The sequence below is a fragment of the Rhamphochromis longiceps genome, linkage group LG2 (genome assembly GCF_057381845.1).
Source record: "Rhamphochromis longiceps isolate RC_006_pf linkage group LG2, R_longiceps_female_GT1.1, whole genome shotgun sequence".
Taxonomy (NCBI): domain Eukaryota; kingdom Metazoa; phylum Chordata; class Actinopteri; order Cichliformes; family Cichlidae; genus Rhamphochromis; species Rhamphochromis longiceps.
This window is the reverse complement of record NC_140558.1, coordinates 26,671,973-26,684,402: the sequence shown is the minus strand read 5'-3', so window position 1 is coordinate 26,684,402 and position 12,430 is coordinate 26,671,973. Positions and strand designations below refer to the sequence as shown.

General features: G+C 43.3%; 1 long non-coding RNA gene across 1 annotated transcript; it reads left to right on the top strand.

Moving 5' to 3' along the window:
- Window positions 1-5,168: 5,168 nt before the first annotated feature.
- Window positions 5,169-10,236, top strand: LOC146677320 (uncharacterized). Its single transcript, XR_014907550.1, has 3 exons — window positions 5,169-5,480; window positions 7,521-7,603; window positions 8,103-10,236. It is a non-coding gene; the product is annotated as an uncharacterized LOC146677320 (long non-coding RNA).
- The last annotated feature ends 2,194 nt before the right edge of the window (window positions 10,237-12,430 follow it).

Genomic DNA, 12,430 nt, shown 5'->3' with positions numbered 1-12,430 from the left:
AAGACGTGTAATAAATGACTCAGCGATTTCTTACTCATACATACAGTACTGCACAAAAGTCTTGAGTCAACCCACATTTCTTTATATTTTAAGAAATACGTGCAAAGATTTATTTAAATATACAACCATACGTACGACATATGAGGAAAAACTACGGTGGCCCTGAGAGGCCAAACGAACTGCAACTTAAGAAAACACCAGCAATAAGAAAAACGCTGCAAAAGCACACAAAACACAACGGAAATAGGAAAAACGAAATAAGAAGAAAGAAAACAGAAATCGGGAAAAAAAACCAAAACATATTTCCAAAAGCACAAGGGAAGTGTTTCTGGGGAGACAATAACCCGACGGACCAGTTGCAGGAACCAATATGCTAAGAATTGCGCTGGGAGACACAAGAAGTGGAGGATCTGTCGGTTTTGTGAGGAAAGAAAAGATGAGAGGTAAGTGTGTTAGCCTAACTATTAGCCTAAAATCCGTCATCAGTATTATATGAATCATGAGATTAAAACACTTGCCTAGCATGTTTTGGTTCCTGCAACTGGTCCGTCGGGTTATTTTCTCCCCAGAAACACTTCCCTTGTGCTTTTTGGAAATCATTTTTTTCCTATTTCCGTTGTGTTTTGTGTGCTTTTGCAGTGTTTTTCTTATTGCTGGTGTTTTCTTAAGTTGCAGTTCGTTTGGCCTCTCAGGGCCACTGTAAAAAACAGAGTTGGTGCATAACAAGCCTGAAAGTCAATATTACAGCTCAAATTTACGTAAGCTTTCTTTTAATTTCTTTCAGTAGACTCCAGGCTTCATGAAGGACATTTTCTGCTTGTTTCATTGTGTTTTTCTATTCAGGTATGATTTTACTACATGGGATCATTGTCATCCTGAAAAATGGAGCAGACTCCCTCCAGATGATATTATACTGTGGATCAAAATCTAAAGGTGGTTTTGACATAGGCTGTGTCGTGTTTTACAGAAGGCTGCAGACACTTACTGTTGTACTGCTGCCCTGACTTCCTCTGCACATATTGATAACTTGAACCAAAAATGTCAAATTTGGTCTCATCACTTCATAGAACCTGTAGCCACTGATTTTCAGTCCAGTTCTTGTGATATTTGGCATACTTGAGCCTTTTCGTCCTGTTTCCGTTCATTAAAAATGGCTTCTTGGCAGCCGTTTTTCTGATGAGGCTTCGCCGAGCAGTAGATCGATCAATTGAAGCACCAGCTGCATCTCTCACTTCCTGTGTCAGGTCTTTGCTTGATTTTTTCCTGTTACTTCAGAGTATGACTTTATCTGCTGAAGAAGTTTTTTTTTAGTCCTGCCACTTCTTTTGTCCTTTTTGTTTCTTCACATTCTGTAAGGACACTGTGCACACCATGCTGAGATATGCGAAGGTTTCAGGTAATAGTCATTTTTGGACTCACTTTGTTGGTGCCAAAAGACTATTTTGTGTCTGTCATACTGTGTTATGTTTGGCATTTTCATAGGCTAATCTAAAGAAATGGGAACAAATAATGTGTTTTTATTACAAGCTGCTAGTAACAAAGTGACTGAATTTAAAATTGGTCCTTTGCTGTCTGTAATGTGTAGACACAACATTGGTTCATCCCATGCCTTGTTTATGCATAAATGATTCATAGGTCAGTGTTAAGTGGCTTTACCAACAAAAACATTCCTGTGAAAATGGTCAGGTAAAATCAATGGACTGAAAATCAGTGGAAAAAGCAGCCAATTTCCAAAGAAGAACTTTAAAAGACCTTCAGAAATTTTAGACAAGTATTTTAGACAACAAAAAAAATGAAAAATAACTAGAAAGCATGGCTCCTTCGAAACAAAAATATAAAAAATTAGGGTTGCAGTGTTGCGGACTTTATACCGGTCCATCATGATGAAAAGAGAGCTGAGTGGAAAAGCGAAGCTCTCAACTTACCAGTCGATCTACGTCCCTACCCTGACCTGTGGCTACGAGTTCTGGGCAATGACCGAAACATCAATGAGCTTTTTCTGAAGCGTTGTTGGCCTCTCCCTTAGAGTTAGGGTGAGGAGCTCAGCCGTTCAAGAGGGGCTCAGAGTACAGCTGCTACTCCTCCACATCGAAAGGAGCCGGTTGAGGTGATTTCAGGCATCAAACAAGGATGAGAAAGGCATGACCCTCTGGGAGGAGGCCCTGGGGCAGACCCAAGACACGCTGGAGAGATTATATCTCTTTGCTGGTCTGGGAACACATTGGTGCACGCCTGGATAACCCTGTGACCTCGGATGAGTGGAAGAAAATGGATGGATGGGTGACACAGTATTGTACATTATTTCTACTTTACAGTAAACAAATCACATTTAAAGACCAAAGCAACAATTTTTCTAACAACTATTGCAGCTAGAGCCTAAAGTTTAATATCATCTAAACTATATTAAATGACAATACACAGCCACATATTGCTCGATCAATCCACACACTAGTGTTGTGCTGTAAATATTTACTGCTGGTTTGTGCATTTATCCCCAGCTGCACAAAATGCACTATTTACTCTTAAGTAAATATAATTTCCTAAAGAAACTGCAGAGCCAAGCTGTCTTAGGAAATTAACAGAAGAAATATGATTAGGGTTGCCAACTGTCCCTTAAAATACGGAATCGTCCCGTATTGAGCTAATAAGGGACGCACTTTGTCCCGTAATACAGTGAGAATCAAAAGTAGTCTATAAATGTTTATGGAATTAACACTTTGTTTGAAAACATAATTCCCAGCCCCTCTCCTGCTTTGTGACACATGAGCTGACAGCACACTTATGACAATTCGAGTATGACAATTCAGATTACCGCTCATCTTACCGGATTACCGGAAGACGACAGATGACCACAACAAGAAGCATGGCCAACAGGGAAACAAACGCCGACACTGCGGTGCAAGTCTCGGACGACAGTACACCTAAAGCTGGACAGACACTGTGCGATTTTCAAACTGCACGATTGACTCGCCCGATGCTCTGATGCGACCTGAGTGCTCACACTGTGCCTCCATAAAATAAAGGTTATAACAGAAAATCTGTCGCTCTCTCTCGCTTTCTCTCCCTCTCTGTCTTTCACTCACACAGACACACCACCACCATCAACTTTGCTAAATTGCTAATGAAAAACATTGATCAGGCAGCTGTGATTAAGCAGCAATGTAAATCCAACTATTTTCACGGTTGTTGTGGTCGTGATAATTTTGTCATGCCACATCGAAAAGGCTCGGATGAGCTTTCCAAAGTTCTACAAGTTGTGCCTCCATCGCTTGTGTCCAGAACACCGTCTTTTTCACCGACGTTTATGTGTTTGCGCGTGAGCAGTGTGAGCGGCTGCGGTGACACGTCACGAGCGATTGATGATCGGAGCTGGTCGTGAGGTGTTAATCGCTTCTCGTTACCCCACGTATACTACACGACGCACGATGAAGGCCAAAATCGGTCCGATCACCAAATCGGTCGCACGACTCAAAAATCGTCTCAAAATGGGCCAAAAACCGCACAGTGTGAGCCCAGCATTAGAGCAGCAATGTTTGTTCCCCTCAGAGAAAGGGAAGAATGGGAAAAGGAAAACACCTGGCTGGAAAAAGTTACTATGGGCATGTGCAGTGAATATCAGCGCTATGCGGCCAGAAGTGTGATAATATAACTTATTTTGTGTAATAAACAACTGCAAGGATAGATGATTACAACAAATAGATGACTAATACATAAAAGTAATACATAGATGAATAATGATGATGAGTTATGATGCGTAATCATGGGAACAAGTGGGTTTACAAACAGGAGCAGCTGATTAGCATTAGAAAAGCTGAAATAATACCTCAACTGAAGCCAATTGTACTAAATGCACTAAATGTGCACTGTTACAAGAATATTTTTCTTTCTATTGTTTTCTATTATTTTAAGTTAAGCAGGACAGAGTTCTTTTAAAGAAAGGTTTACTTATATTCTCAAAAGTTAAGCATGACAGGCTTCTGTTTAAGAAAGAGACCTGTTTTACTGTGTTAATGTTGTCATTTTGAGCTAAAAATAAATGGCTAAATGATCATTTGTTTCCCATATGGTCATATCACAAAGAATATGCATCTGCTTAAATCAACTTCAAGTCAAATGGTTAAAAAAATTATTTCACACACAAAAAAAGAGCTACCACACTGGGAAGGGTGAAGACAACTGGCCCTGGCCACGAGGTGTCCCTTATTTATTTTTCAGGGAGTTGGCAACCCTAAATGTGATGTTTCTGTAGCTCGACGGCGTGGAGCATATAAAACTGGGAAAACTGTCCAGTCACTATATGGCTTTGCAAAGTGCGAAAACTGCTGGGGGTGGGGGCTTATTTTGAACTTGTCACTGTATTTTGCACCAGAAAGCACTGTGTTGCAACTCATTAGAATGGCTCATGTCATCAAAGTGACTATCTAAACTGTTAATTACATTGAGCCAGAGGTCTAATTATGTCAGTTTTACAGCCTTTCTTACTGACAAAGACATTACCCACAGCCTACCCATACCAAACCAAGCTGAGGATGAGTTTCTCTGATGGTATTATTTCTGACTGAGGAAAACAACTGCAATTGCATATTTCTCGAGACATCTCAGACCGGTCACCATCTGTTCATACTAAAAGGAAGGGGGGGAAATTATGGGGGCAAGTTATTACGCAGCCATTTTACTGGTCACACTGGGCTGTATGTGGCAAAATGAATTTGTGTCCTACTTTAGGAGGAACAACTGAGCTTGGGGCTGCAAGAATAGCGAGCTCTGAGTGAGAAGTGAGATAGGCTAACAGATTGCTTAGGTCTTGCCGTGGGATTTATGGAAATTCTATAAAACATAAAACATGGAAGAACACCTAGAGGAAACATTTGTTTCTATGACAGTCTGCACTTTGTGTGGCTTCTGCACGTTTCCGATGACAGAGATGAACAAAGGGTCAGCGATGTGACCCAGGGTCATAGTGCTGTCCAAAAGGCCAATAATGCCTGTGACAAATGTCAGAGAATCTGGTGTTACTGTGAACCTGCATGGATTTATTGATTCCCTCTCTTTTTGTTTCTGTTCACAAAAGCTCTGACTCAAGTTTTATGCCCACTGCAAGCCATAAACATTTCCCAGAGTCAACAACATCCCTCCATTTTTTACACAGTCTCCCACCTCTTCCCTTTGTGTGACCGGCCTCTTCATTTGAGTGGATTTGTTTTGTCCCTCTTGTTTAGGCCTGGGCTAATCTCCCTCATCGGCACAGCTTTGGCCTGCTCTTTCACCCACTCTCCCTTGGAAAGACTGTTTGTAGTAAAGATTGTAATCTAACGGCTAATCTTTACGGCTTTCTCCAGGGCAGGGGCACAGAGCCTGGCCAAATGATTTGCCAGAGATGCAGAAACTTCTTTGTGAGCTGGGATTGAAGGAAAGAGATTCTACACATATTCAGATGTGGCAGCTGTCGCTGCTGGAGTTGTCAAATAGTGAGCCAGAAGGTGTGTCAGGTTGTATTTGTTTTATGATAACGCTCATTACTTATAGATTCTCATACAGTTCAGTTTTCCTTACTGTATAGAGAGCCAATTATTCAAAAACAGAAGATGTGTGTCTGAAGTGTTCCCTACTACTCTTCCTCTCTTTGCTAGTAAAGCCACATATGTCTGTCATAATGAGGCACAAGCAGTACCACCAAGCTGCCTCTCGTCACTAACACAACACAAAGAGATTTACTAATGCAGACTGTTAACACAGCCAGTTTTAAACACAGCCTGGGTTTTATACAGCACTACAGCAAGCAGTCCCTGGACGGCATGCATTATACACATCTAATTAAGTCTTCACATGTCTATAATAAACCACATTATGCCTTTGGGGGCTAGAGGGCAGGTCAGTAGCTGGCGTCGAGCTTGTGTGAGACAGCCAGTTGTCAGCACACATGTGTGCGTGCATGTCCGAGTTTGTGTTTTTTCAGAATCATGCCGATGATAGCTATTTAACTTTCACTAATTAACCCAGAATAAATCAGGACACCACAGTAAATATTTGTAGCCAAGGGAGTAGAGCGACGGAGATGCTCCTCTGCGGTGCTATCATACCACTGGTTGATGAGAAAGGACTGTGGCGGGGGTTGAGTGAAAGATGCACAGAGAAAGGGACAAACTGAGACAGAGAGACAGAGATGGAAAGAGAGCATGGCTGAGGAGGGCAGCTGGCCAGCTGTTAGTATAGTTTGATTGGCCTGTGGAGAGCTGCCTCTGTCTTTTCATGGCACCAGTAAAGTGCAGTGCTCCCAGTAGCAGGTGGCCGCTGCCCATCGCCTACCTCCCCCTGGGACAGCAGGGACAAAGATCATCAGTCGCTCCCTTGTTTTTTATTAAACACCTTCATGGTCTGCGGCTCCATAGCTACTGAGAAGGAAACAGAAAGGCTCTTTTTTCACACAGAATAATTAATCAGCACATTAAAGTCAGGAAAACTATTTTTAATGGCACAGCTACACTGCACTCGCTACTCCCCCCCCCCCGTTTCTCTGACATCAAAGTCTCAGAAGACCTGATGCTACAAATCAGAGGCGCTTCAAACAGCCCACACAGATTTACACAGGTTGCTTCAGACATGGCATAAAAGTGTGGAGTAGTCGGCCTTTCCTTCACGAAGCCGGGCTTGGCAGTTGGAGGGATAAGGCTACGGTAAACCGAGGGAAAAGAACAGCCTCTGTAAGTGCTCTGAGTGCTTTCACCCCCCTCTTCCTCTCCACCCGAGCAGCTTGACAGCCAGGTCTCGGTGACCGTGTTTGTGACAATCAGGCTACCTCACATCATCACTTGGTTTAGCTGTTGCCATAGCAACGCACGGTACAGTAACACCGCCAGCCTCGGCTCGATTGTGAGCTGATACTCCTGGTGTTTGCTCTTTTCAGTGCCAGAAAACTGTATTTCCACATTGTTAGCCACACAACGCAAAGCAAACTCCAGTTTCGCTCAGTGTCTCCATTTTTTTCCGTCTCTGTCTCTTGCCCCCCCTCCACCCCCACGCTCTCCTCTCTCCACTCCGTCTCTCCAGAGGGGTGTAATTCAATTCTCTGAATACACTTCAGAGAGGAGTGTGAAGACTCATTTAAGCCTCTCTAACACTTGTGAGTTTTTGTACCAAATGTTACTTATTTTCACTGGCTTTGGATCCTGGAAGGCCGTGCGTTTGTTTTTTTCTGGCTTCGTCCAGTAATTCAACTATTCTGAGGATTATTTTTCCTGGAATCTGAGATGAAATTCAAGCAAACTGCAAAATCAGTTTGGTTTCAAACTTTGCAAAATTACTCCTATTTTTTGCTGAAACAATTTTGTCTGATTTCTCATATTTTTCAGGGGTGATAAACGGTCCTTTTTTAAAAATAGCAGCACCGACCAGGATTCACTGGCGTTTATTGTAGAAAAAAGCCTAATAAATGAATGATACCACATATTAGCCTGCGCGGCTATTATCCGAGGAAAATGAATGTGAGGTTCATTCGTTAACTGCCCCTCTTTGTTATTCAGATTCACTCCATTGTGCAACTTCAGCACCGTGAAGGCAGAGCAAAGAATCAGAAGTTGTCTGGCGACAAAGGTGTTACTCAAAGGTGAGACAGACTGATGGGACAAAAGCTTTGAGAGGCATATTGTAACACTGCTCCTCCTTGGAGTGGTTATCTCCCTCCACTGTCCTTGAGCTTTTTTGAGCAAGTCAGCAGACATTCTGCCAAGCAAAGTCCATTTCTTTAGAGGTACACGTTTATATAAAAGCAAGGAAGCAATCTCTTACCGAACGGTTGTCCGTGTGTAATTAGGATTACAGTCACATTTAAATGGAGTGCTTACAGCTCTGTGTCGTGAGCTGTGGCAGCGAGAGCTTTTCTGCTTGTGGATATGAGCTGGCAAGAAGGTCAGGATGTGGGCTGGCAAGAAGGGCACCGTGTCACTCCCGACCTCTCGGAGGGGCTTTGCTGCGAGGGGTGGGGTGGGAAGGGGGACGATGACATGTGTCTCGCTCTGCCAAGTCCTGCTCCAGCACTGTAATAATACCCAATTATAACCTGGACTAATTGGAATGGCGTTTTGTTTTTCTTTCTGTTATTTCAGAAAGCTGACAGCAACAACTCACGGAAGGATCGATGGCGGATTACGAGGCTCATGGAGCTGCATAGAGAGGAGGGCTCAGACTGAGGCAGCAGCTCTCATTAAAGCCCGGCCTGATCTCAGCCAAGCCCTGGGAAAGGAGGGTGAAAAAGGCAGGAAAAAACAGAGGAGGGAGGAAGAAAGGGGAAAGCTGCAGGAAGAAAAAAACACAGAGAAAAGTTTACTGTCCCCTTTGGACATGGCCTCTGCTGGACTCTTATAAATGGGTATTGTTCCCCATGAAGCACACAGCGACTGTTTACAGTTTCCCATAAAGGAGGGCTTTATTCCTGCTCAGGGATGCATTGTGACAAGATAATTTGAATAGCTGAGGTCTTACCACAAAGCTATAAACATTTACGGGCAGTTGACACGGAGAATAAAGAATGAGCCACGTAACCTCTGCAAGATGCCGGCCTGACTCCTGATGACACAGCCAAAGCTCAGTCGACTACTTCCAAACTCTGCCGCCGTCCTCAACACGCTGGCAGACGGGGCGAGGAGGAGAGACAAACGCAGAGAGGAAAATGCAAACGAGCACATAAAAAGGAGCAAAAGAAAGACAGATAACTAAAGAGAGGCGATGCAGGTCTCCGACGTCCCCTTTGACTTGTTCCACAATGAAATGGCGGTGTCTTGTTTTTATGTTTTATCACAGAAGTCGACCGCGAGAGCAGACCCACGGGAGCAGCCAGACATGAGGCTGAATTCGATTAGACGGTAATCGGAGATGGACAGGCAGTGGTGCAGTCAGCGCCCGCGAGCCGAGGGGACTCCATAAGCAAACTATCCCCATGACTTTCTAGTTTAGCGATCCGTCGCGGTGGCCTTTATGAGTGTTTATAATCCACGACTTAGCTTGGTTTCGAGCTTTGTTTTAACTCTCAAAACCATCCTCTGGAGTGCGTGCAGTAATAATATCAGGACTCAGATCCATTAATGAATTACCAACCTCATCTCACTGCTGCTGCCATCTCCACGGGCTTAAGTAGGGAAACTGAGGTCTTGGGGAATTAATCACATTGGATTGCATTTTCTTTGAGGCTTTCCCATCTACACACAATCTTCCACCTCTCTGTCTATCTTTCCCGCTCTCACTGCTACAAAGTTGTGTTTCCTTTTTCCCTTTTTTCTCCTTGTGCCTTACTTGGCATTCTGTTCATTCTCCAAGATGTTTCCAGCGTAACCAATGATTAACAATTATGCCAGTGCATCTAATTAATGCCGGCTAATTACGAGGTTGAGATGCTGATGGGGAATGGGGGGTAGGACTAGGAGATTGCAGCATCAGAAATAATCAGGAGAGAAGAAGAGGCTGTAGCAAAAAGCCAAAAAAAAAAAAAAACAGAAGAAGATGAAGAGAGGGAGAAGATGAGTGTCTTAATTGGCGTGCTCAGTTTTTGTCTCAGGACCCTGAGCTTATTACATTAAAAAAAATTGGAAAAGTTGTGCATAAAATTGTTATACATACTCATCTAATTTATTAGCCATGTGCATCACATTAAAGAAAAAATAAAAGGGATACACAGGATGTCTGTTTTCCCACTTCTGAACTGGATGGGAATTAAGTTTAAACCACGTGAGGTCCCTGGAGTGGCGGGGAAACTCAAGCCATAATTACGTCCATAAAATGCCCACAGACAACTAATTTGCTGTTCATTTGTCAAGAGCTGGTAAACCGAAATAGCCAACGCATGCACGAAACACGCACACACACTTCGACCTTTAATATATATATAAATCACACCAACTAACGATCGCTCGCTCTTCATTTACCCTATTTCTTTTTTCCTTCTTTTACAATCCACACACCATAGACCTCTGCCCAGTTTCCCACCTCAAGCAATACTTCATTGGGAAAATAGCCAAGAAAAACGAGCTCTCTCCACGGCTCATAATGAGGCTGCACTGACTGTTCATTAGCATAGTCAGTGTCTACGGTCCTACAGTATATCGGGGCGTTATGTTCAGTGACGTTTTTATTCCTACAACTATTCTGTAAGGGCTCCATAATACTGTCCAAGAAAGAAAACACATCATATATTAAAGGGACATGATTCCTGCTTCCTATTCAAATGAGCACATCTGAAGAGAGCAAAGATGGAAGAGGGGGAAAAAAGAAAAGGGAAAGGGGGGGGCGTGGTTGGGGAATTACCCGGAGAATAGTAATTATATTCAGAGGAACCAATTTAGAGTGCATGTTTGTTGTTTTTTATCTTTCGGCTCAGAGAAGAGGTAGGAGGCTGCGCAGCTCGGAGCGGTGACACGGGTCCTCTTCAGTCTTCCGAAGTGCATTAAACTAAATGATTGACAATGATTGAAACCACATGGAGCCTGAGGCAAATTACCGGGGGTGAGACTTCATTGTGCAGATCTGCTGCTGAGCTGCTTTCACAATTCATGTTTAGAGTGGGGTGGGGAGCTTTCTGCAAAAAAGGGATATTTGTTAGTCATACAAATGTAACATAAAGTTCAAGAGGAGGATAAAGAAACGTTTCCGCATCCTGTAAGAAAGGATGTAGCTCTCAGTGGGTTGTGAGAGGCTGAGCTAACACTGCGGCCTGCTCAAACACAATCAGAACAGCAGCAGGTGAAGTCAGGGCCAACAAGCTCGACTCCAGGGATGTTTGTCATCGAGTGTTGAACAGGGCGGGTGGCGGTGGTGGGGGAGTGGAGGGTTATGTTTAGCGCTGTCAAAGCGAGCTATCTGTGTTTGAGATGCTGCATTGAATAGCGCTTCCACCTGGCAGAACTCAGCCTGAGTGGATTTCCATCTATTTTCCAAGTCCTCACCCTTTTAGTGTCAAGGTAGGAAGCGTTAAGTTCGATGGGAATCTTAAATAGTAAATCAATAGTGCGGCATTTATTTCTTTATTTTCATTCAGGAAGTTGCATCTTAGTCAATATCCTGCTTCATTCATCCTCACCTCCATCTTCCTCGCAGCATCGTCGAGCCTCGCGTGCACATCTGACCTCGTTAAGTTCAAATGAAAATGTGCAAAATAATCAGCGGCTCCCATCAAAAGCAAACAAAAAAGAGCGAGAGAGAGAAATGGGAAATTTTAGGAGTGTTTCAAGACCACCCGTGAAAAATAAACATTAAAATTCAAGGATTGCGTGCAGTCTTTTTTTTGTAAAGCCTTCTCTTTACTTAAAAGTCCATTAAGTTGTTTCAAGCTGTGAATGGTGCGCATATAAATGTGAGCAGAGACGCATATTAAACCCTTGCTTTTCATAGGTGACATTTTTGTTAACGGCAGCTTAAGACTGATTTCTTTTTGAGTTCGGAGAAGCTGAACTTTGGGCATTTAGTCGCTGGCTCTCGACAGAAGTAAATGTCCAGTTAATTAGTTTCCAGGGTGTATGGCGCATTCGCAAGCAGGAAAAAGAAAAGGGGAAAAAAGCAACTGTCAGCTGAGTGTGCTTTTCAAATTCGTATAGCAAATGCCTTGGGGTAGGGTGGCAGGAGCCAGATGTAGTTGTCTGAGGACAATAGATGAAAAATTCGTCTAATATCATTCCTTTTTGGAAGCATTACATTACATAGGCATGAGGGGGTCTCTGGCAGTTCTGCTTCCAGTGAGACAAACATTTTTATCTTGCAACATCTCCTATCATGTAGGTACATTGCTGTTTAAGTTATTGTCTATGATGTAATAGCCAGATCCAGTGTAGTAAACATTAGAAGGGAATAGCTCACTGAATACTGTTGTGAAAGTCAATAGGGCTGCAATAACATAAATCAATGGCAGACAACAGCCCAAAGCTTATGCAATGTTCTACTAAATTAGGCATGTAACAATTAGAGCGGTGCATTTCTTTCCCCTCCCTCTCTCTGGTGTGACCTTTGATTAAGGTTCTGTCAGTACAGGGGTGTGAGGCCGAAGGGGTGTTGGGGGGAGTGTGTCATGCATGGCCCCGTATGATTACTTTAGATGGTGCAAGGTGAGAAATTTATGAGGCAACTTGTGTGTGACGTTCCTGTGTGCGCGTGCACGCATTTTGAGAGAGGTGGTGAGAAGAGGGTGGATTAGTGATGTGTCGCCCGGTGTCATTAAGGGGGGGCTATACAAATAATTTGATGGGTGTTTGCTGTTTACAATCCTCTGCTCTGGACGCACTTAAACTGCAGTGCCAGCTGCAGACACAGCTCCTAGTCTCCCTCAAATGTTGCTTGAGGGGGAAGCTGCTATTCTTCTCCGGAAGCCTTAAATAACGTGGTCTATAACATTTTTCATGTAGTGACCCTCTGTTCGAGTCACACGCGGAATATTTTAACACGCTAAGATGTT